Genomic DNA, 23,279 nt, shown 5'->3' on the forward strand with positions numbered 1-23,279 from the left:
TTTAAAACCTGGCTCCTAAATCTCTGTCTTACCATTATATAATCTGTCTGAAACCTTCCAGTGGCTGCAGGCCTCTTCCATGTATACAACATTCTTTCATGATCCTTGAACCAAATGTTAGCTATGATTAAGTTATGCTGTGTGCAAGATTTTACCAGGCGGTTTCCTCTTTCATTCCTTACCCACATTCCATATTCATCTACTTTTCCTTCTCTTCCTTTTCCTACTGTCGAATTCCAGTCACCCATGAATATTAAATTTTCGTCTCCCTTCACTATCTGAATAATTTCTTTTATCTCATCATACATTTGATCAATCTCTTCATCATCTGAGGAGCTAGTTGGCATATAAACTTGTACTTCTGTGTGTAGACGTGGGCTTCGTGTCTCTCTTTGCTACAACAATGCGTTCACTATGCTGTTTGTAGTAGCTTACCCGCACTCCTATTTTTTTATCAATTATTAAGCCTACTGCTGCATTAGCCCTATTTGATTTTGTGTTTATAACCCTGTATTCACCTGACCAGAAGTCTTGTTCCTACTGCCACCGAACTTCACTAATTCCCACTATATCTAGCTTTAACCTACCCATTTCCTTTTTTTAATTTTCTAATCTACCTGCCAGATTAAGGGATCTGACGTTCCACGCTCCGATCCATAAAACGCCAATTTTCTTTTTCCTGATAACGACGTCCTCCTGAGTAGTCCCCACCCGGAGATCTGAATGGGGGACTGTTTTACCTTCGGAATATTTTACCCAAGAGGACGCCATCATCATTTAACCATACAGTAAAGCTGCATGCCCTCGAGAAAAATTACGGCTGTAGCTTCCCCTTGATTTCAGCTGTTCGCAGTACCAGCACAGCAAGGCCGTTTTGGTTAGTGTTACAGGGCCAGATCAGTCAATCATCCATACTGTTGCGCATGCAAGTATTGAAAAGGCTGCTGCCACTCTTCAGGTACCACACGTTTGTGTGGCCTCTAAACAGATACCCCTCCGTTGTAGTTGCACCTACGGTACGGCTATCTATATCACTGAGGCACGCAAGCCACCCCACCAAGGCAAGGTCCATGGTTCATGGCGGGAGCGGGGGGGGGGGGGGGGGGCGGTATGGTTAATAACGTTCCAGTTAACAACTGTAATAACGAAACACATATCACCATGCTCACTAAGTCTTTAATTGATAGCAGTTCAGGTTACAAGATATTTAAGATCGAAACACGCCACGGCATTCAACAAATGAATAATTACATATCAACTGATCAGTGTGAAGTAAGTTCCAAACTTAAATGTTTAACAACTGTCAGAATAAAGTCAGATGTGTTTAAGGAAGTAAGATAATACAACAAAGCTATTATTGTTATACATCTCCGGCTTAGAACTGTCAGCAGCCTGGCATGAGATGGCTCGGCATTTTGTAACACAGCACATCGGTCGGTCCGTCGGTCGGTCGCTCGCTCGCTGAGAGGGAGGCGACAGACCCATGGCCGACCAGGACAAAGGAAAACAGCCCTAATCTCCCGCCTGTAACTGGGGAAAGGACACAGGCCCACAGATGAACTGAACTACAACAGACAAAAATTCTAAATCAACAAATTGTTAAACACAAGGATATGCGAGGAACAAACCAATTCCATTTAAGGGAAGTGAGAGTGATGTTCCTACATTGGTCTGCACAACACATTAGCAATGGTTTTGAATTTAAGTTACAACAAACTGGGAACCCAACAACAGTTCAGGCAATTAATATTGTTCACGTCTATAACCGCTACCAAAGTCAAGATAGAATATCTGGCTTGTAATGGCACCGCGATCAGTCTAACAGTCATGACTTCACAACATTTCGACAACCACATATTATACTACTTCAGATCATTGGCTGTCTTAAGTGGCAGCTTATTACACCAACAAATGGTGGAATTCTTGTCCATAAGCTCCACTAGAACTTCAAAGCAGTGCAATGACGTTGTCTTTTACATGTAAACATGCACTTATCACAAAAACTGTCCAACCAGATTCAGAAACTGAAATTGGCCATACGGATTGCCGAGAAGTCCTGGATGGAAATCAGCACCTGAGGGTAGTCGCTCCTCCCAGTGGTGAAATCAGCGTCGAGAACACACACACACCAACACAAAGGTAGCAAGCCACCCGAGAAAGGCACGGTCCCTCTCCTCGGATTCGCAGACGCCACTTGGTACAAAATGGTTCAAATGGCTCTAAGCACTATGGGACTTAACTTCTGAGGTCATCAGTCCCCTATAAATTAGAACTACTTAAACCTAACTAACCTAAGGACATCAGACACATCCATGCCCACTTGCTACATCCACTCCAAGTTCCCATCTGCCTCTGCTCTTCATAGTCACTGCCCCTTCCATTTCTTGCCGCGCTGAAAATCTCAGCGTCACCTCAGGCACTGGCATTTAGTTCAGTGATCCAACCCACCTCCGAACGACCGTCAGGAATCGGTCCCAATCGACCAAGCCGTTTGGTATACGTGCTACAAACTGTCTTAAGGATCTGGATCTCTCGGTCATGAAAATACACACCTAGGGATGGATCACACTGCCGCCTTGGCGTCTTCAGAGACCCAAAGTGATTTTAAGCTTGACACAGTACAAGAAAGCTTGTACTCCAGATTTTGTTTTGACAACTTTGTTTTCGTCTATTTTATGTACGTAATATAGTTTTATCGTTATTTATACAGATGGATCCCAGCAGGAAAATGCTCTCGGTTGTTCTGCTGTTTTCCCTGATAGGGTTTCTCAAGTGGGTCCTCCAGAACAATTTACAAATTATGATGCGGAGTTATATGGCATTGTGATGGCACTGGAGAGGGTTCACGTACGAGGTTTCTGGTCTGTTCCGACTCTCTTAGTGCACTGCAAGCGCTTCACGAAATGTGTCCAGTAGACCCGCTGATTTAGCTCAGTCATGACACCTTATAGCGGCTCCAACACCGTGGAAAGGAGATAATCTTTTAAGGCAAGGCATACAGGGCTATGACATGGCCGACAAGGCCGCCAAGGAAGCAGGTTGGGATGTTACTGTGCATCGATGTCACATCCCGTTGCACGCCATCATCTCATTTGCTGACATACATCGGTCGTCAGTAGGAGATCGAGTGGTTACAGGTGTCAGACAACAAACTGCGGTCGCCCAAATCGACTACAAAGGCTTGGCGGACTTCATGTCAGCCTCGCCGGCGGAAGGACGTCTTGCTTACCAGACTGCGCACCGGACATAGTCCTTTCACACATGACTTCCTCCTCTGGCGTTAGGATCCACCACTGTGAAGTTTGTGGCGTGCTGCTTTCATTTCAGCATATTGTGGCTACGTGTGTCCCGTATACTGATATTAGGGCAGCCCTCAAGTCTTGCTGGAGATCTGCCCACCGTCCTCAAAGATACCCGATACCAGTGTTAACAGAGTGGTGAAATTTTGTGAACTGCCAGGCCTCATCCCTAAACTGGTGGGGAAGGGCGGCAGACTTTAATACCTTATAAACTGCTTCGCATGTGGGTACAGCCTGCATCCCCACCCATGAGATTTACATGCTGTCTTTTCGTCAGGGCGCTGATGACCACGATGTCGAGCACCCCCTTAACCCAAATCATTACCATCTATATCCCGTGGCCTCACTCGTTGCCGACGTACCACTCCACCCTCTCTCGGTCTTTTCTCATACCACCAGAAATGCAATTCTTCATGCAAGGATCGGAAGCCTTCCTACTAGTGATACACGGGGTTTTTCCATAAGAGCGTGCAAACATTTAACACGACATAGTGTTTGTCTCACTGAACAATTTGAGGTAGGGAACCTGGGCTCGAAAAAGGAAGCTTAAGGAGATAACAATAATAAAATCATAGTACTATGAACTTTTTTAGTTACATTAGTTACAGTCAACTGCAAATACCATCATTTACACAATGAACGTACCATTTGTACTACACCTTACAAAATGTGATGAAACTGACGGCCATCAGCCTCAATGTAGGCATGACGTCGGGGAACAAGATTTGACGCACCCTGACAAATGTCCCTGGTGTGTTTCGAATCATATCACAGGCAGCTAAGTCCTGGCAACTAATTCCATCTCTGTATCCACTGCAGTCTCATACATAAGTGGATTCAGATATCTCCATAGGAAATAATCGAGGGGATTCAGGTCAGGTGACCTCGCAGGCATGGAACAGACCTCCCCTTCCAGGAAATACAGCACTGAGGTGGTTGCGGACATCCAGACTGAAGTGAGGCGGTGCACCTTCATGTTGTATCCACAACCTCTCACAAACAGCCAAGGGTGCGTTCTCCAACAACTCTGACAGAACCCTTTGCACGAACCTTAAGTACAGGTGGCCATTCAGACAGCCAGGTAGAAGACATGGCAAATGATTTTGTCGCCTGCAATGCCAGCCCAGATATTCACAGGAAAATATACTTGATGGTGTGACTCTACTACTGCGTGAGGGTTTTCCTCATCCCACACATGGATGTTCCTGCTGTTCGAAATACTTCCACGACCTAAAGAGGCCTCGTCAGTAAACAGCACGATTTGGAGGAAATGTAGTCGATCAGTCCATTGTTGGAGCAACCACTGACAGCCTTGGTGCAAAGTAAGTCAGTCACAAGCATTGCATGGACTCATCGTGGATGATATGGGTGTAATTCTTGTTCGTGACGTACTCCCCACACGCTAGTACGTGCAGCACCCATTTCGCGTGCAATGCGACTACTACTTGTAGTGGGGTCCACTGCAAGACGTTTCAGCACCTCCTCTTGAATCGGGTGTGCGAGCGGTCCTCATATTGCCAGCTCCCTCGTTCTTTCCGATGGACCAGTCTCCCGCATTCGTCTATCGAAAGAAATAAACATTCGTTGAGACAAATGATGCCTTTCAGCATCAAGAGGACTGCAACGTACTTCCCCATACACAAGGTGCATGTCTGTGAGTTCTGCGTAACCGTTGTGGTACTGCGCCATCGTATTGTACTCCACGTCTCTGAACAGCACTGAGTAGTGACTACGTCTGTTGTTGACTCATAGCACGTTCTGTCATGGGACAGTGTGAATACGATACAACAGACCCACCTTCCTATGGAGATATCTAAAGTCACTTGTGTATGAGACGCCAGTGGGTATGGAGATGGAATTAGTTGACAGAATTGAAGCTGCTTACGGGAACTCCCTGTATAGTATCGAACGCCACGGCTCAGTCACTTCTCAATTGGCGCAGAAACACCGGCATGGGAGTCAGTGTATCCCCCACCCTACCCAAAAACGAAAAGAAAGGCAGGAATTTTTGGAATGCCTGGAGACAGACGTCAAGCCACGCTGACCCGTTATGACGTCACGGCCTTCTCTGGAAGGCTCTTGAAAAAAAAAAAAAAAAAAAAAAAAAGCATTGTCGGGGCTATCTGTGAAGGCTGGTCCGCACTCTCCCCTCTGCAGGAATAAATCGATGGCTCCTTATGCCGACGCGATTCTGTGCTAAACTGCGTGTCTTGTGGGACACCGACCTACCCCCGCTGCTACGGCCTGTCCGCCCGGCGACTGAGGGAGGCTCTTGTCCTGCCGCCCATCACACCTGTGCTAAGCCCTCTGTATTTTCTAAACTGCCTGCCACAAAGTGGCTGTTCTGCTGTCTGTAACTGCAGTGGCCACCACGCCCAACAGCAGCCTTAGCTGACCACGAGGAAAACGCGTTTCCAACAAGAACACAATTCCTTCACCTCGCAACACAGCATGGAAACACATTAAAATCAACACCGAGCCTATAATTATTGGCAACCCCCCATTCTGTTTTTTGAATTGGTCACTGGGTCTCCATAATGTGACACGAGTGCCCCAATTTGCGTACGGACCATAAATCAGATCGTTTAGGTGAAAGAGCGCTGAACCCAGTCACGTTTCCGTTGATGTGATTGAAGAACTGGAGCAACGAATTGTGCAGTCGTGTCAGTATTGACATGATCCGACATAGTTCGTTAGAATTCGCAACTCACTGCAAGAGATGACGCGAGCATCCCATCCAAATACAAGGCTGCATGTGGACCGGCACCTTTATGAGTGCAAGTGGACGGTAAACTGTAAAACGTAATTGTTAGATCAGGGGTGAAATTTGAGTCCAAATAGATACGGACTTACTCTAAAAGTTTCGTTTCAAATATGTTTATACTAATTACGGAAAATTTCGTAGTGAAATTAGTTAAGGATCGTAACAACACGGTGACATCAGTCTTGCAAAAGGTACACTATGTGATCAAAAGTATGCGGACACCTGCCTGAAAATGACTTAAACGTTTGTGAAGCCCTCCATAGGTAATGCTGGAATTCAAAATCGTGTTGGCCCACCCTTAGCCTTGTTGACACCTTCCGCTCTCGCAGGCATACGTTCAATCAAGTGCTGGAAGGTTTCTTGGGGAATGGCAGCCCATGCTTCACGGAGTGCTGCACTGAGGAGAGGTATCGATGTCGGTCGGTGAGGTCTGGCACGAAGTCGGCGTTCCAAAACATCCCAAAGGTGTTCCATAGGATTCAGGTCAGGACTCTGTGCAGCCAGTACATTACAGGGATGTTACTGTCGCGTAACCACTCCGACACAGGCCGTGCTTTATGAACAGGTGCTCGATCGTGTTTAAAGATGCAATCGCCATCCCCGAATTGCTCTTCAACAGTGGGAACCAAGAAGGTGCTTAAAACATCAATGTAGGCCTGTGCTGTGATAGTGTCCGCTCCATGAAAAACACGACCACACTATAACACCACAGCCTCCGAATTTTACTGTTAGCACTGCACACGCTGACAGATGACGTTCACTGGGCATTCGCCATACCCACACCCTGCCATCGGATCGCCACATCGTGTACCGTGATTCGTCACTCCACACAACGTTTTCCCACTGTTCAGTCGTCCAATGTTTAAGCTCCTCACACCAAGCGGGGCACCGTTTGGCATTTACCGGCGCGATGTGTGGCTTATGAGCAGCCGCTCGACCATGTAATCCAAGTTTTCTCAACTCCCACCTAACTGCCATAGTACTTGCAGTGGATCCTGATGGAATTTGTAATTTCTGTGTGATGGTCTGGATGAATGTCTACCTATTACACATTACGACCCTGTCCGCCCCTGGAAGCTGAGTGGTCAGCGCGACGGAATGTCATACCTAACGGCCCGGGTTCGATTCCCGGCTGGGTCAGAGATCTTCTCCGCTCAGGGACTGGGTGTTGTGTTGTCCTTATCATCATCATTTCATCCCCATCGACACACAAGTCGCCGAAGTGGCGTCAACTCGAAAGACTTGCACCAGGTGAACGGTCTACCCGACGGGAGGCCCTAACCACAAGGCATATCCATTTCCATTACGACCCTCTTCAACTGTCGGCGGTCTCTGTCAGTCAACAGACGAGGTCGGGGTGTACGCTTTTGTGCTGTGTTCACTATCACATCGGAAACAGTGGACCTACTGATGTTCAGGAGTGTGGAAATCTCGCGTGCGGACGTATGACACCCAGTCACTAGACCACGTTAGAAGTCCGTGAGTTCCGCGAAAGCGCCCCATTCTGCTCTCTCAAGATGTCTAACGACTACTGAGGTCGCTGATGTGGAGTACCTGGCAGTAGGTGGCAGCACAATGCACCTAATATGAAAAACGTATGTTTTTCGGGGTATCCGGATACTTTTGATCACATAGTGTATGCTTACAGTTTACGGTAACGTTTTTCCTTCTGTTACGGTATATTTCCAAGCATGTGTAAATTTTTGCTACTAATTGTGATGCGCTGAATATATACGTTTTAGAGAATTGTGCACAAAATTTGTTTAACTGATACGTTTCAGATCGTAACGTTTCTCGTAAGTAGACTCACGCGTGACGCAACCAAATAACTAAACAGCTGACACACAAGAACTAGTGATTATTGGACAGATATCCATTTCCATATTTTGTCAAAATTCTGACAAATTTAATTGTCCGGTGACAAAATGTTATATTACTCTCGTCAAATTTCAACCATTGATTGTGTAGAGAATACTCTTGTAGAAATGTGTGTGAAATCTTATGGGACTTAACTGCTGAGGTCATCAGTCCCTATGCTTACACACTACTTAACCTAAATTATCCTAAGGACAAACACACACACACCCATGCCCGAGGGAGGAGTCGAACCTCTGCCGGGACCAGCCGCTCAGTCCATGACTGCAGCGCCTCAGACCGCTCGGCTAATCCCGCGCGGTACTCTTGTAGAAAAACCTGAAAGTCTCTCAAAACGTGATACATGGCGTAACACCAGCCCTGTCTCTTATTTCTAGCCTCCTTCTCTTGAAATACACCGAGAGAGGTGGCGCAGTGGTTAGCACACTGGACTCGCATTCGGGAGTACGACGGTTCAAACCCGCGTCTCGGCCATTCAGATTTAGGTTAACTGTGATTTCCCTAAATCGCTCTACGCAAATGCCCTTTGAAACGGCACAGTCGATTTCCTTCTCCGTCCTTGAGACAATTCGTGCTTGCACTCCGTCTCCAATGACCTCGATGTCGACGGGACGTTAAACCCAATCATCCTTCATCCCTTTTTCTCTTAAAATACGTTGCACGTTTCAGCTGGAAGTTCACAGTCATTAATACCTTTTTGGTTTTGTCGACAGAGTGGATGTATAGTTTCACCTCAGTAAGAGTACTGCCTGCTAATCCAACGACAGCAAACCGGCTCTAAATGAAGGAGTAAACTGTAAAACGTAACAGTAGTACTGCAACCAGCTACGCCGTAGAAACGCCTGGAAACTAAAAAAAGGTGCGCAAGTGTAACAAGAAGCTTACGTAACATCAGCTGAGGTTAAAGCAAGTGGACCTCTGCGTTTTCCTGGTGGGGTGTTGCGAAACTGCATCAGGCAGCCTCACGACTTTCCTGCTGGATTATCGCTCTGGTGCGCAGGACTTAATCAAAACATATGCGAGGCTGCACGTCCGCAAAGAAACGTACACTGATGTACAAGGTGAACTAGGTACCTCAACGTAACAGACACTACATACCTCGCCTATTTTCGATGTTGTGAGCGCCCGTTGTCTGTGATGTACTACCGAGCTCTATGCGTTTCACTTGAGTCATCTAACCAAAAATGAGACATCACTTCCAACACAAAGCGAACCAGAGCATGTCCCTATATTGCCATATTGACGATTGCTTGACCTCTCAGTATGTATTCTACTAACTAATCCTTTCTTTTAGTCAAGTCGTGCCTTAAACTTCATCTGCTTTCTTTTTCAATAATTCGATTCAATACCTCTTCATTAGTAACTCAATCTTCCCAACCGATCTTCAGCATTCTTCTGTGGTGCCACATTTCAGAAGCTTCTATTCTCGTCTTGTCTGAACTCTTTACTGACTTCGGCGCAAGGCTACACTCCAGGTAAGGGCCTTCGGAAAGGGCTTCGTAACACTTCAATTTTTATTCGATATGAATAAATTCCTCTTTTTCGGAAAATTTTTATTGCTACTGCCATTCTGCATTTTGTATTGTTCTACTTCGGCCGTCATCGTTCATTTTACTGCCCAGGTAAAAAGAGTCATCTATTACTTTTATTCTACTTCCTAATCAGACTGCCCCAGCACCCACGGATTTAATTCTAGTAAATTCCATTGTCCTTGTTTTTCTTTTGTTCATGTCCATCAGTTTCAACACGCTATCTAGTCCATTAAAGTCATATCCCAAGTCCTTTCACCACCTCTGGCAGAATTATATCCTCAGATTTTCATTTTTTTTCCCTGGAGTTTAATTTCCTTCATAAATTTCTTTTGGTTTACTTTACTACTTACCCAATGTGCAGACTGAATAACATTGCGGATAGGTAGCAACATCACCCAACTGTCTTCTAGTCCATTAAAGTCATATCCCAAGTCCTTTCACCACCTCTGGCAGAATTATATCCTCAGCTTTTCATTTTTTTTCCCTGGAGTTTAATTTCCTTCATAAATTTCTTTTGGTTTACTTTACTACTTACCCAATGTGCAGACTGAATAACATTGCGGATAGGTAGCAACATCACCCAACTGTCTTCTTCACTGACACTTCGTTTTCATGTTATTGTACAGTAAAAAAACAGTGGGAAAAATTACAATGGGATGCCCTGAAAGCAATACACATACTAATGAATGCAAGAGAGTTAAGAAAACGTTAAACAGCCATAATATATCTATTGCTCTTTTCCTAAAAGGCACTGGACTATAGTTGTAGAGTATAAAATAAAGAAGAGAAAGTGATGAGGGCATATGCGTGTTGAAAACAAGTATGGAACGACAGAGCAACAGTAGAAATAATTGTGCTTTGCAAGATGTGAACTTCCACGAACATATTATAATTACAGACCAATATCCCTAACTTTTGTCTGCTGCAGAATCCTTGGGTATATTATCAGTTCGAATATAATAACCGTTCTTGAGACTGACAAGCTTATGTCCACAAATCAGCGTGGTTGTAGAAGCTATCGCTCGTGCGAAACGCAGCTTGCCCTTTTCTCACATAATATGCTGCGATCTATGGATGAAGGGCAACAGGCAGATGCCATATTTGTAGATTTCTGGAAAGCATTTGACACGGTACCCCATTGCAGGTTATTAACGAAGGTACGAGCATATGGAACCCGTTCGCAGATATGCGAGTGGCTCGGAGACTTCGTAAGTAAAAGAACCCAGTATGTTGTCTTCGACGGCGAGTGTTCGAGATGATTCTGTGATTTGTAGTAAGATGTTGGAAGTTGAATGACTGTAGGATGATACGACTTGGACAAAATTTCTAGCTGGTGTGATGAATGGCAGCTAGGCCTAAATGTGGAGAATCGTAAGGTAATGTGGTTGAGTAGGAAGAACAAACCTGTAATTTTCGGATACAGTATTACCAGTGTCCTGCTACACTGTCAAGTCGTTTAAACATCTGTGCGTATCGTTACAAAGCGATATAAAATGGAACGAACAGGTGACAACTATGGTGGGAAAGGCGAATGGCCGACTTCGTTTAATGACAGAATTTTAGGAAAGACTCCTTCACCTAATCATCTTGTGGTGTTGCGGTTCTTCTTATGTCCGTGCTTGCTATGAAAATAGGAGTGGTTCACCTGTAAAAGAGAAGTCATATAGGACGCTGGTGCGACCTATTCTCGAGTACTGCTCTAGGGTTGGGGTCCGTACAGGTCTGATTGAAGGAAGATATCGAAGCAGTTCAGAGGCGGTCTGCTAGATTTGTTACCGGTAGGTTTTAACAACGCGTAAGTATTACAGAGATGCTTGGGGTACTCCAATGGGAATCCCTGGGCGCTCTTTTCGAGAAAAGCTAGTGAGAAATTCTTGAGGGCATTTTTGTTCTGTCGTTGCAACTACAAAAATGCGTGATTTTTCCACCATACGCGTTTCGCTTTATTGAGGTAAAGCATCATCAGTGATCTGTAATTAAGTTATTTACGTTTTGATTTGCTTTTAGATCGAAAAAGAGTTCACTAAGAATAGGTTATTTGTACTTACGGTGATTTTTCGGCTGATTTCTCGCCTTCATCGGGAAATGCTGTCTGCTAGCACATCGTTTTTTTCTGTGTTAGACACTGATAATTTTGATCTCATTTTTATAATTTTAGACTAAAATTATCAGTGCCTAACACAGAAAAACAACGATGTGCTAGCAGATGATATTTCCCGATGTAAACGAGAAATCAGCCGAAAAATCACCGTAAATACAAATCAACCTATTCTCAGCAAACTGTTTTTCGACCTATAACTTAATCACAGACCACTGACGATGCTTTACCTCAATAAAGCGACACACTTTTTTGTGGTTGCAACGACAGAACAAAAATACTCTCAAGAATTATTAGGCAACCACGGACACTATGTTCACGTAAATGAGAAAACTATTGAGAAAATTTAGAGAACCGGCATATGAAGCTGACTGCCGAACGATTCTACTGCCGCCAACATACATTGCTCGTAAGGACCACGAAGATAAGAGACGAGAAATTAGGGCTCATACGGAGGCCTATAGGCAGTCGTTTTACCCTCGCTCTATTTGCGAGTGAAACACAGTATCCTCTGCCACGCACCGTACGGTGGCTTGTGGAATATCGATGTAAATGTAGATATTTTACGCGATAATTCAGTACGTCACAGTGTCAATATACCAGACAGATCTTTCTGGTGATGTTAGTCATACACGCCGGCCACACAAATGTAGAACAGATGGCGACCTAGCAAGCGCAACAGGTTTCAGTGGCGAGAACCAAAGACAACTTAATAAAATATGGATCCCTTCCAGACTGTAACAATAGTGTGTGCGATTGCGGCGATATGCAAACCACAGTGCATCTCCGACTATACGCTCTACGTCTGGCATGCTCAACTATAAAAAGAGTCGGCATAAGAAGGCCCCTGACAGCTGCAGCGGGCTGGGCGTGGAAGCTGCCCGCGCCTAGCTCAACCGCTCACGTAATGCGATTTTGTAAACGTCTCTACGGCAGGGCCACACTGTGGTCACAGCTGATACGCGACTACTGTTTCAGCCTGCAGCTATTAGCGCTGTCCAGCTGAAAGCTGACGGCTGTTGGGGAATTTCTTTTGCCGCGCCTACACGACTTACTACTCCGCTACAGTAACCTGATCTCGCGAAACGTAAACTGCGCTCTTACTTTCCAGCTTTCAGTGTTTTACAAACTCGGTTTAGGGTGTTTGTTGTCTACAAGTTTTGTATTGTATCATGCCCTATTTGCCTTTACATGAGGCGGAGTCATAAAGTTTTAATTATTGCTTCGGAAAATCTGCATGTGCATATGTGTTTTGACGGAGCGAGGTGGCGCAGTGGCTAGCACACTGGACTCGCATTCGGGAGAACGACGGTTCAATCCCGCGTCCGGCCATCCTGATTTAGGTTTTCCGTGATTTCCCTAAATCGCTCAGGGCAAATGCCGGGATGGTTCCTTTGAAAGGGCACGGCCGACTTCCTTCCCCGTACTTCGCTAATCCGATGAGACCGATGACCTCGCTGTCTGGTCTCCACCCCCAAACAAACCAACCATATGTGTTTTGTGTAAAGTGAACTGCGGCGTCCTAACATTTTTAAACGACGTGAAAATGTTGGAAACAGATATGCTAGTGGTTTTCACCTTTTGAACAACTGCCTGGTCTGTGATACGTCCATCTTCGAACACACAGATCGGCATTTCTCTCGCGATTCCCTGTTCCTCACAATGACGCTGCCTGCCACTTCCTTCGAACTCATCCCCGCCACCGAAGCACCGTTTCATAGGACGGTTAATTTTTACAATCGTCCTCCACCAAGTCAGTGTGGACAGTTGCAGCGTTGTTGCTCTTCAAATGCAGAAAACGGATTGCAGCACGACAGTCAACTTTTTCATCAGCTGTGCCATTTCGTTTTGGCTCGTGGAGCGGCGCGCTACGCTGCTGTGGCGCAATGATTTCAGTGTGCACCAGGACTGCAATCATGTACGTGCAGACAAACCGAAAATCCTTCTTCCTCTTTATAATATTTCATTCCTAATCCCTATATGGGTCGACAACAATTCTCGTTCTTCATTTTCCCCTATCGTTTGCAGATCACTCTAGTTGCTTGCTTGCCTGATTTGGGGGAGGGGACCAAACAGCGAGGTTATCGATCCCACCGGATTAGGAAAGGATGGGGAAGGAAGACGGCCGTGCCCTTGCACAGGAACCATCGCAGCATTTGCCTGAAGTGATTTAGGGAAATCACGGAAAACCAGAATCAGGATGGCCTGACGCGGCTTTGAACCGTCGTCCTCCCGTATGCGAGTCCAGTGTGCTAAGGATTGCGCCACCTTGTCCGGTATCACTTCAGTTACGAGTACGATAGTCCCAGATCTTGTTTCATCTGCCTGTTCTACAGATGTCTTGGTTTTCCTCTCCTCTCGATCTACATTTTTCCCCAACTTTTAATTCCACAATGAAAGGACGATGCCTGTGTAGGTGTTCAAGAGAGAAATTTATTAACTCTTGACATTGTAATTCTGTCAGAGACAGCAAAGGACTTGGAAGAGCAGTTGAATGGAATGGACAGTGTCTTGAGAGGAGGATATAAGATGAACATCAACAAAAGCAAACCGATGATAATGGAATGTAGTCAAAGTAAGTCGGGTGATGCTGAGGGAATTAGATTAGGAAATGAGACACTTAGAGTAGTGAATGAGTTTTGCTATTTGGGGAGCAAAATAACTGATGATGGTCGAAGTAGAGAGGATATAAAATGTAGACTGGCAATGGCAAGGAAAGCATTTCTGAAGAAGAGAAATTTGTTAACATCGAGTATTGATTTAAGTGTCAGGAAGTCGTTTCTGAAAATATTTGTATGGAGTGTGGCCTTGTATGGAAGTGAAACATGGACGATAAATAGTTCGGACAGGAAGAGAATAGAAGCTTTCGAAATGTGGTGCTACAGAAGAATGCTGAAGATTACATGGGTAGATCACATAACTAACGAGGAGGTATTGAATAGAATTGGGGAGAAGAGGAGCTTGTGGCACAACTTGACAAGAAGAAGGGACCGGTTGGTAGGACATATTCTGAGGCATCAAGGGATCACCAATTTAGCATTGGAGGGCAGCGTGGAGGGTAAAAATCGTAGAGGGAGACCAAGAGATGAATACACTAAGCAGATTCAGAAGGATGTAGGTTGCAGTAAGTACTGGGAGATGAAGGAGCTTGCACATGATTGAGTAACATGGAGAGCTGCATCAAACCAGTCTCAGGACTGAAGACCACAACAACAACAACAGCAAAATGCACGTAATATCAGAAAGCAGTAACCCTGAAAACAGACTTAAGGCTATATAGAATGTAGCTGCTTCCGAAACGAGAGGTAGGGCAACCAGCCACAGACCACGATAACATCAGTGTTGAACTGAGTGGAAGGGCTGTAAATGACGAGTCACAGCTAGCAAATATCTGTAATAATCGTTTCTTAAATATGCTAAAAAGTATAGGGACAAACAGTTCAAGAGAATAATCACAACTGTATCTTGAAAAAGTAACTCTCATAAAATTCAATCATATGAGTGTATGACCTATGTCTCTCAAAAATAAAACCTCATCTGTTTTTGGTGGTGTTCCCAATAGAGTCCAGTCTTAGCTGAAATATCTAATGTGTCACTAACACAAGGCATTTTAGAGAGAGACTGAAATATGCTGATGTTAAACATCTGTTTAAGAAATGTGACAGGAGAAATGTCAATAGTCAACATCCAGTTTCACTGCTGACATCATTTCCCAAAATTTTTGAGAAGCTCAATATTCGAGAATAGTATCTCACCTAAACAACAATAACAGCGTCAGCAAATCACAGTTTGGGTTTCAGAAGAGTTGCTCTACTGAGAATTCCATTTACATGCTCACTCACTAAATTTTACAAGAATTAAATAATAAAATAGCGCAAGTTGGTATTTCCTGGGACTTGACTGAGACATTTGACTGTGTGAATCAGAGTACTCTCCTATATTAATTGAAGATTTATGGGTACAGTCAATCAATGGATAATGTCATATCTGACTAAAAGAATGTAGAAAGTTATATTAAGTGATTCAACTAATACGGTCAGAGGTTGTAAGTGTTAAATATGCCGCTATTGCGTCAGCACACTGTGAAAGGAACCTAACTGGTATACAGTCTCGAACGTAAGCTTGTTTTTATTGAGTGATTTAAGTTGCTTCACTGCTCCAAGAGTATCTACTTCTAAGTTACTCATGTTGGCAGCTGTTTTTTATTCGAAGTCTGGAATATTTACTTCGTCTTCTTTGGTGAAGGAATTTCGGAAGGCTGTCTTTAGTGACTCTGCTTTAGCAGCACTGTCATCGATAGTATTTCCATTCCTATCCCGCACAGAAGGCATTGGTTTTGTCCTGTCGCTAGGATACTTTACACACGACCAGAATCTCTTTGGGTTTTCTGTCAGGTTCAAATGGTTCAAATGGCTCTGAGCACTATGGAACTTAACTTCTAAGGTCATCAGTCCTCTAGAACTTAGAACTACTTAAACCTAACTAACCTAAGGACATCACACACATCCATGCCCGAGGCAGGATTCGAACCTGCGACCGTAGCGGCCGCGCGGTTCCAGACTGTAGCGCCTTTAACCGCTTGGCCACCACGGCCGGCTTTCTGTCAGGTTGCCAGACAAAGTTTCGTTATGGAAACTGTTATAAGCATGTCCCACTGTAGACTGCACTAAATTTCGAGCTTTTGTAAAAGATCGCCAATCTTGGGGATTTTGCGTCTATTTAAATTTGGCATGTTTTCTTCCGTTGTGTCTGCAACAGTGTTCTGACCCGTTTTGTGTACCAAGGGGGAACAGCTCCATCGTTTGTTAATTTATTTGGTATAAATCTCTCAATTGCTGCCGATACTTCCTTGAATTCAAGCCACATCTGGTCTACACTTACATTATTAATTTGGAAGGAGTGGAGATTATCTATCAGGGAGGCGTCAAGTGAATTTTTATCTGCTTTCTTGAATAGATATATTTTCGTTGATTTTTGGTGGATTTGAGTGTTATGGTATTCAGTCTCGCTACGACAACCCTTTGTTCACTAGTCCCAGTTGTTGTTTTGATGATCGTTATTGACTCAGGATCATTTGTTGCTCAGAGGTCAAGTGTGTTTACACAACCGTTTACTGTTCGAATGGGCTCATGAACTAATTGCACGACATAATTTTCAGAGAATGTGTTTAGCACAACTTCGGATGATATTTTATACGTACCTCCGAATTCAGACATGTGCATTCACCAATATATCTACGGTAAATTAAAGTCCCCGTCAACTATGATTGTATGAGTCGGTTATGTGTTTGAAATTAGACTCAAGTTTTCTTTGAATCTTTCAGCAAATGTATCATCTGAGTTGGGAGGTCGGTAAAAGGATAAAAGGATCCAATTATTATTTTATTCCTGTTTCCAAGAATGATCTCTACTCATACTAACTCACAGGAACCATCTACTTCAGTTCCGCTACAAGATAAACTACTTCTAACAGCAACAAACACGCCGCCGCCAGCTATACTTAGACGATCCTTTCTCAAAAATGTTAGATCCTTCGCAAAAATTTCCGGCTGTAGTCAGGTTTCAGTGCCTGTAATGTCATATGGAATAATGTTCTGGAGAAACTCATATTTAATAAAGTCTTCATTGCTCAAAAACGTGCTGTAAGAATAATATTTAGTGCTCACCAACAGTCATGTTGTAGACATCTATTTAAGGTGTTAAGGCATTGAGACTACTGATCACAGTATATTTCTTCGCCCATGCAGTCCGTTGCAAATAATCGATTGCAGTTCAACGGGAACAATGATGTATGTAATTCAATACCAGAAGGAAAAATTAGATTAATTACTCCACATTAAGGCTTTCTTTACCACAAACAGAAGTGCACAATGCTGCAACTAAAATTTTTGTTCAATTACCTGAGGATAGAAAATGTCTGAGAGACAGCAAAGTAAAATGTGTTAAAAAATTGAAAAAGTTCCTCATTGACAACTCCTTCTAATCGGTAAAAGAATTTCTATTATTGTAATGTGTAATAGGTGATGGGTAGGAATTGCTAACTCATATCTATATTAAAAACAAAATTCTTATAAATGTTCAGCTTGAAGCCATATTTACAAATTAGTTTGCGATATGAATGTAGAATGACTCGTTCCACATCATTAAGACGTATTATGCAAAAACATCCATGGAACACGAAAGTAACTAACGAACTAAGTAACTCATCGGTCCCTTTGGTCCTTCTCCAAAACGATCTTATGTCTCCTATGTTGAACACTTCTTCATTGGTCATTCTCTCTGTCCATGAATCTTTGAACTCTTCTCCAACACCATGCCTCAAAAACCTGCCATTTTTTCTCTTATGGCTCCGAGCCGTATGCGGGAACGGTTGAAACAAAAAGTTTTTAGATGCTGCTTCCTAGGGTTCAGTTTGATACTAGTAGCTTACTCTAGTTGTTGAATGATTTTTTTAGCTTGTGAAATTCAGCATTTAATCCCTTGGCATGATATACCATTCTCTGTTATTCTGCTACTCACGTACTGGAAACAGTTGAGTTGCTTCAGGTTCCTTCCATAAAGACTTAGGTTTGCTGCTACTGGAAATATCCTACATGCAGTAATTTCGGTTTTGTCACGTTGAATAAGCATTTTTGAAAAAAAGAGAAATTCGTTGACATCGAATTTAAATTTAAGTATTAGAAAGTATGTTTTGAGGTCAGTTATCCTTTTACACAAGTGGAACATCAACAACAGACAGTTCAGCCAAGAAGACAATAGAAGCTTTTGAAATGCGGTGTTACGTTAGAATGCTGAAGATAAGGTGCGTCGATCGAATATCTAGCAAAGATGCAGAAATGTCGGACTCCTTTCGCTCTAGAATCAGTATCATACAGCACTTGGATAAGACTATGAGTCACGCAGTTGAAATATCGTGCAAGAAAGACCCGATTGTTCAATATGACAAAGCCTCGCCAGGAAAGCCTGAAGAATTACAATTTCGGTGTTGTTGCTCTTCACTTTTTCCAGGTGGTACTTAAAACTTTATGAATACCTCTTGTGCTAGCACACATTTTGTGTGTTCTTGGTATGACGTAAACAGCAGAACGTGGAGATTAATGTGTGATTGCACTGCTGTATCGGCGTGAGCACACAGCCCGTGTTCGTAACCGATGAAATACCAGGCAGTGGAAGGAGTTCCGGTGTGCGCTCTGCCGAGATCTTGAGCTACGATGACGTTGTGATCTTCGGTTCAAAGATTGGTTTGATGCAGCTCTGCATCCGAGACTACGCTATCTTGAGACCAGTATATGTACTGAAGCTCCTCATTGATTTGAGCCTTTACTGTGGTCAAATCGTCTTTATGCGTAGTTTTATGTCCTATCAACCGATTCATTCTTTTAGCCAAGTTGTGCCGCAAATTTCTTTCCTGGTCAGTATGAATCAGTAGGTGGACCTCCTCACTACATATTCAATCAACGAACTTTAACTTCAGTATTCTTCCGTAACACCGCATTTCAAAAGCTTCTATTTTCTTCTTGTCTGAAATGTTTATTTTCCATGTTTCAGTTACCTAGAAGGCTGACTCCACGCAAATAACCTCAAAAAAAAGAGACTCTAACACTTAAATTTAAATTCGATATCGAATTTCTTTTTTTCCGGAAATGCTTTTCCTGCTATTGCCAGTATGGATTTTGAACATCTTTGCTTAAGGTACCATCAGTTATTCTGCTCATGTACAGCTTCTAGTGTCTAATTCCAGCGTCGCCACATTTAACTCGACCTGCAACCTCGTTACAGGAGATTGCCCACTCCGATCTACCGTTTTTGCAGGCCCTTTGCTGTTTCTGACAGAACTGCACCGTCACCGGCAAAGTTCAAAACTTTTTTTTCTTCTCTCTTAACTTTAATTCTTTCTCCAAGTCCCTCCTTGGTTTCCTTCATAACTGACTCAATGAGCAGTTTGAATAACGTGGGGAGCAGTCTACAACCCCAGATCACTCCCTTTTCAAGTACTGCTTTGCTTTTGTGTTCTTCGACTCTTATCTCTGTAATGTGGTTTCGCTACAAACTGTAGAAAAGCTTCCCCTCGCTTTATTATATCTCTAGTGCCTTCCGACTTTCAGAGAATGTAGTCCAGACCACATTGTCAAAAGCTTACTCTGCGTGTACAAATACTATAAACGCAGCGTTGCCTTTCCTTAATCTATCCTCTGCGGTAAGTCGCAGGCTCGGGAAACGCAACCTGAGGTCGGCGTCTACTAGTTTTTCCATTGTTCTCTAAACGTAGAGCTACACCTTTCTCAAGGTGCTTCCCGGTCTCATTTTCCCCGTAGTTGTTGGAGTCTAGATTCCTATTTTGCATGAAGGCTATCGGAGTTGGGTGGAAATAAATTAAAGTTTTACCTCCTGTCCCACTGTCGTCGCTTTCTTCTGTGCAGGAAACATCCGGTCAGGCTCTGCTCCGTGCTGGTGCTAAGATTTTAGGAGTACAGAATTTCGTTTGGTTCGTGCTTCACCGTATTTGCGACTAACAAATAAAACTCTTATACAGTCATCTTCATTACTTGAAGACGGTAAATGCTTCTCCGCAATAATAATACACCAGTTAGCGTTAGAAGACGTCGATGGTCCGCAACTGTAAGAACCAGAAGGCGAGGGAGTGATGCACAGAAATATGGAAATACGAGAGAAATGCATGCTTGATCATAAACGCAGATGCCAGTCAAGCCTGCACGGGTCGTGTGCAGTGTCGGCAGTACGTTGTATGTGTCACTCGTGGTCAGAAGAGTGTTCTGTGTAGTTGTGAGTGCATTACCCCTGCCGTCGTTGGATAAGCAGCTGCAGCAGCAAGTCGTATACTCCTAGCTCACTCATTTGCTACATAGTTTAATTCTTAATTTCTTTGCGTGTTTTTGGTACTTGCATTGTCTAATTCATAAATTTATGACGTATTATAGTATTTGAGAGTTGTAGCATCGCGTTTTAGTACCTGAATAGTGTAAAAACGCGTAGTCTCCTTCCGCCGCCGAGCAGTGTCAGCAGTGCGCAAGTAGCAGCATTACTGCATTTACTAGGCAATCTTGTATTTTAATAACCGTTTAAATTTTGTGTCGATTTGTTTGCGCTCTCTGTAGATTAGTTCAGACGTTCTTTGCACAACTGTTTTTAGCATGGATAGGGACTGCAACTGCTGTGTTCGGATGCAGGCTGAGTTGGCAACCCTTCACTCCCAACTTCAGGCAGTGTTGGCTTCGGTCACACAGCTTGAGGCTGTTGCAAATGGGCATCACTGTGGGGTTCCGGATGGGGGTTTGTCGGGGACGGCCAGCTCGTCCCACGCATCCCCCGATCGGACTACGACTGTGGTTGCCCGGGATACTGCCCGCATTGAGGCTGATCCCTCACCTGTGGTAGAGTGGGAGGTCGTCTCAAGGTGCGGCAGGGGGCGAAAGACATTCCGGAGGGTTGAAAGGAAGGCCTCTCTAGTTTGTCTGACGAACCGGTTTCAGGCTCTGTCTCAGGCTGATACTGATCTTCGGCCGGACATGGCTGCTTGTCCTGTTCCAGAGGTCGCCCCTCAGATCCGGGCGGTCGCAGAGGGTGGGCTTACTGGTAGTTGGGAGCTCCAACGTCAGGCGCGTAATGGGGCCCCTTAGGGATATGGCAGCAAGAGAGGGGAAGAAAACCAATGTGCACTCAGTGTGCATACCGGGGGGAGTCATTCCAGATGTGGAAAGGGTCCTTCCGGATGCCATGAAGGGTACAGGGTGCACCATTCTGCAGGTGGTCGCTCATGTCGGCACCAATGATGTGTGTCGCTATGGATCCGAGGAAATCCTCTCTGGCTTCCGGCGGCTATCTGATTTGCTGAAGACTGCCAGTCTCGCTAGCGGGATGAAAGCAGAGCTCACCATCTGCAGCATCGTCGACAGGACTGACTGCAGACCTTTGGTACAGAGCCGAGTGGAGGGCCTGAATCAGAGGCTGAGACGGTTCTTCGACCGTGTGGGCTGCAGATTCCTCGACTTGCGCCATAGGGTGGTGGGGTTTCGGGATCCGCTGGATAGGTCAGGAGTCCACTGCACACAACAAGCGGCTACACGGGTAGCAGGGGTTGTGTGGCGTGGGCTGGGCGGTTTTTTAGGTTAGATGGCCTTGGGCAAGTACAGAAAGGGCAACAGCCTCAACGGGTGCAGGGCAAAGTCAGGACATGCGGGGAACAAACAGCAATCGGTATTGTAATTGTAAACTGTCGAAGCTGCGTTGGTAAAGTACCGAAACTTCAAGCGCTGATAGAAAGCACCGAAGCCGAAATCGTTATAGGTACAGAAAGCTGGTGGAAGCCAGAGATAAATTCTGCTGAAATTTTTACAAAGGTACAGACGGTGTTTAGAAAGGATAGATTGCATGCAACCGGTGGTGGAGTGTTCGTCGCTGTTAGTAGTAGTTTATCCTGTAGTGAAATAGAAGTGGATAGTTCCTGTGAATTATTATGGGTGGAGGTTACACTCAACAACCGAGCTAGGTTAATAATTGGCTCCTTTTACCGACCTCCCGACGCAGCAGCATTAGTGGCAGAACAACTGAGAGAAAATTTGGAATACATTTCACATAAATTTTCTCAGCATGTTATAGTCTTAGGTGGAGATTTCAATTTACCAGATATAGACAGGGACACTCAGATGTTTAGGACGGGTGGTAGGGACAGAGCATCGAGTGACATTATACTGAGTGCACTATCCGAAAATTACCTCGAGCAATTAAACAGAGAACCGACTCGTGGAGATAAGATCTTGGACCTACTGATAACAAACAGACCCGAACTTTTCGACTCTGTATGTACAGAACAGGGAATCAGTGATCATAAGGCCGTTGCAGCATCCCTGAATATGGAAGTTAATAGGAATATAAAAAAAGGGAGGAAGGTTTATCTGTTTAGCAAGAGTAATAGAAGGCAGATTTCAGACTACCTAACAGATCAAAACGAAAATTTCTGTTCCGACAACGACAATGTTGAGTGTTCATGGAAAAAGTTCAAGGCAATCGTAAAATGCGTTTTAGACAGGTACGTGCCGAGTAAAACTGTGAGGGACGGGAAAAGCCCACCGTGGTACAACAACAAAGTTAGGAAACTACTGCGAAAGCAAAGAGAGCTTCACTCCAAGTTTAAACGCAGCCAAAACCTCTCAGACAAACAGAAGCTAAACGATGTCAAAGATAGCGTAAGGAGGGCTATGCGTGAAGCGTTCAGTGAATTCGAAAGTAAAATTCTATGTACCGACTTGACAGAAAATCCTAGGAAGTTCTGGTCTTACGTTAAATCAGTAAGTGGCTCGAAACAGCATATCCAGACACTCCGGGATGATGATGGCATTGAAACAGAGGATGACACGCGTAAAGCTGAAATACTAAACATCTTTTCCAAAGCTGTTTCACAGAGGAAGACCGCACTGCAGTTCCTTCTCTAAATCCTCGCAGAAACGAAAAAATGGCTGACATCGAAATAAGTGTCCAAGGAATAGAAAAGCAACTGGAATCACTCAACAGAGGAAAGTCCACTGGACCTGACGGGATACCAATTCGATTCTACACAGAGTACGCGAAAGAACTTGCCCCCCTTCTAACAGGTTCCAAATGATTGGAAAAGAGCACAGGTAGTCCCAGTCTCCAAGAAGGGTCGTCGAGCAGATGCGCAAAACTATAGACCTATATCTCTGACGTCGATCTGTT

General features: G+C 44.2%; 1 protein-coding gene across 1 annotated transcript in view; it reads left to right on the top strand.

Annotated features, from left to right (window-relative positions):
• The window catches only part of LOC124712461 (diacylglycerol lipase-alpha), a 402,074-nt gene that overhangs the window by 372,997 nt on the left and 5,798 nt on the right, over positions 1-23,279 (top strand). The window lies entirely within an intron of this gene.

This window comes from Schistocerca piceifrons, chromosome 8 (genome assembly GCF_021461385.2).
Source record: "Schistocerca piceifrons isolate TAMUIC-IGC-003096 chromosome 8, iqSchPice1.1, whole genome shotgun sequence".
NCBI classification, from domain to species: Eukaryota; Metazoa; Arthropoda; class Insecta; order Orthoptera; family Acrididae; genus Schistocerca; species Schistocerca piceifrons.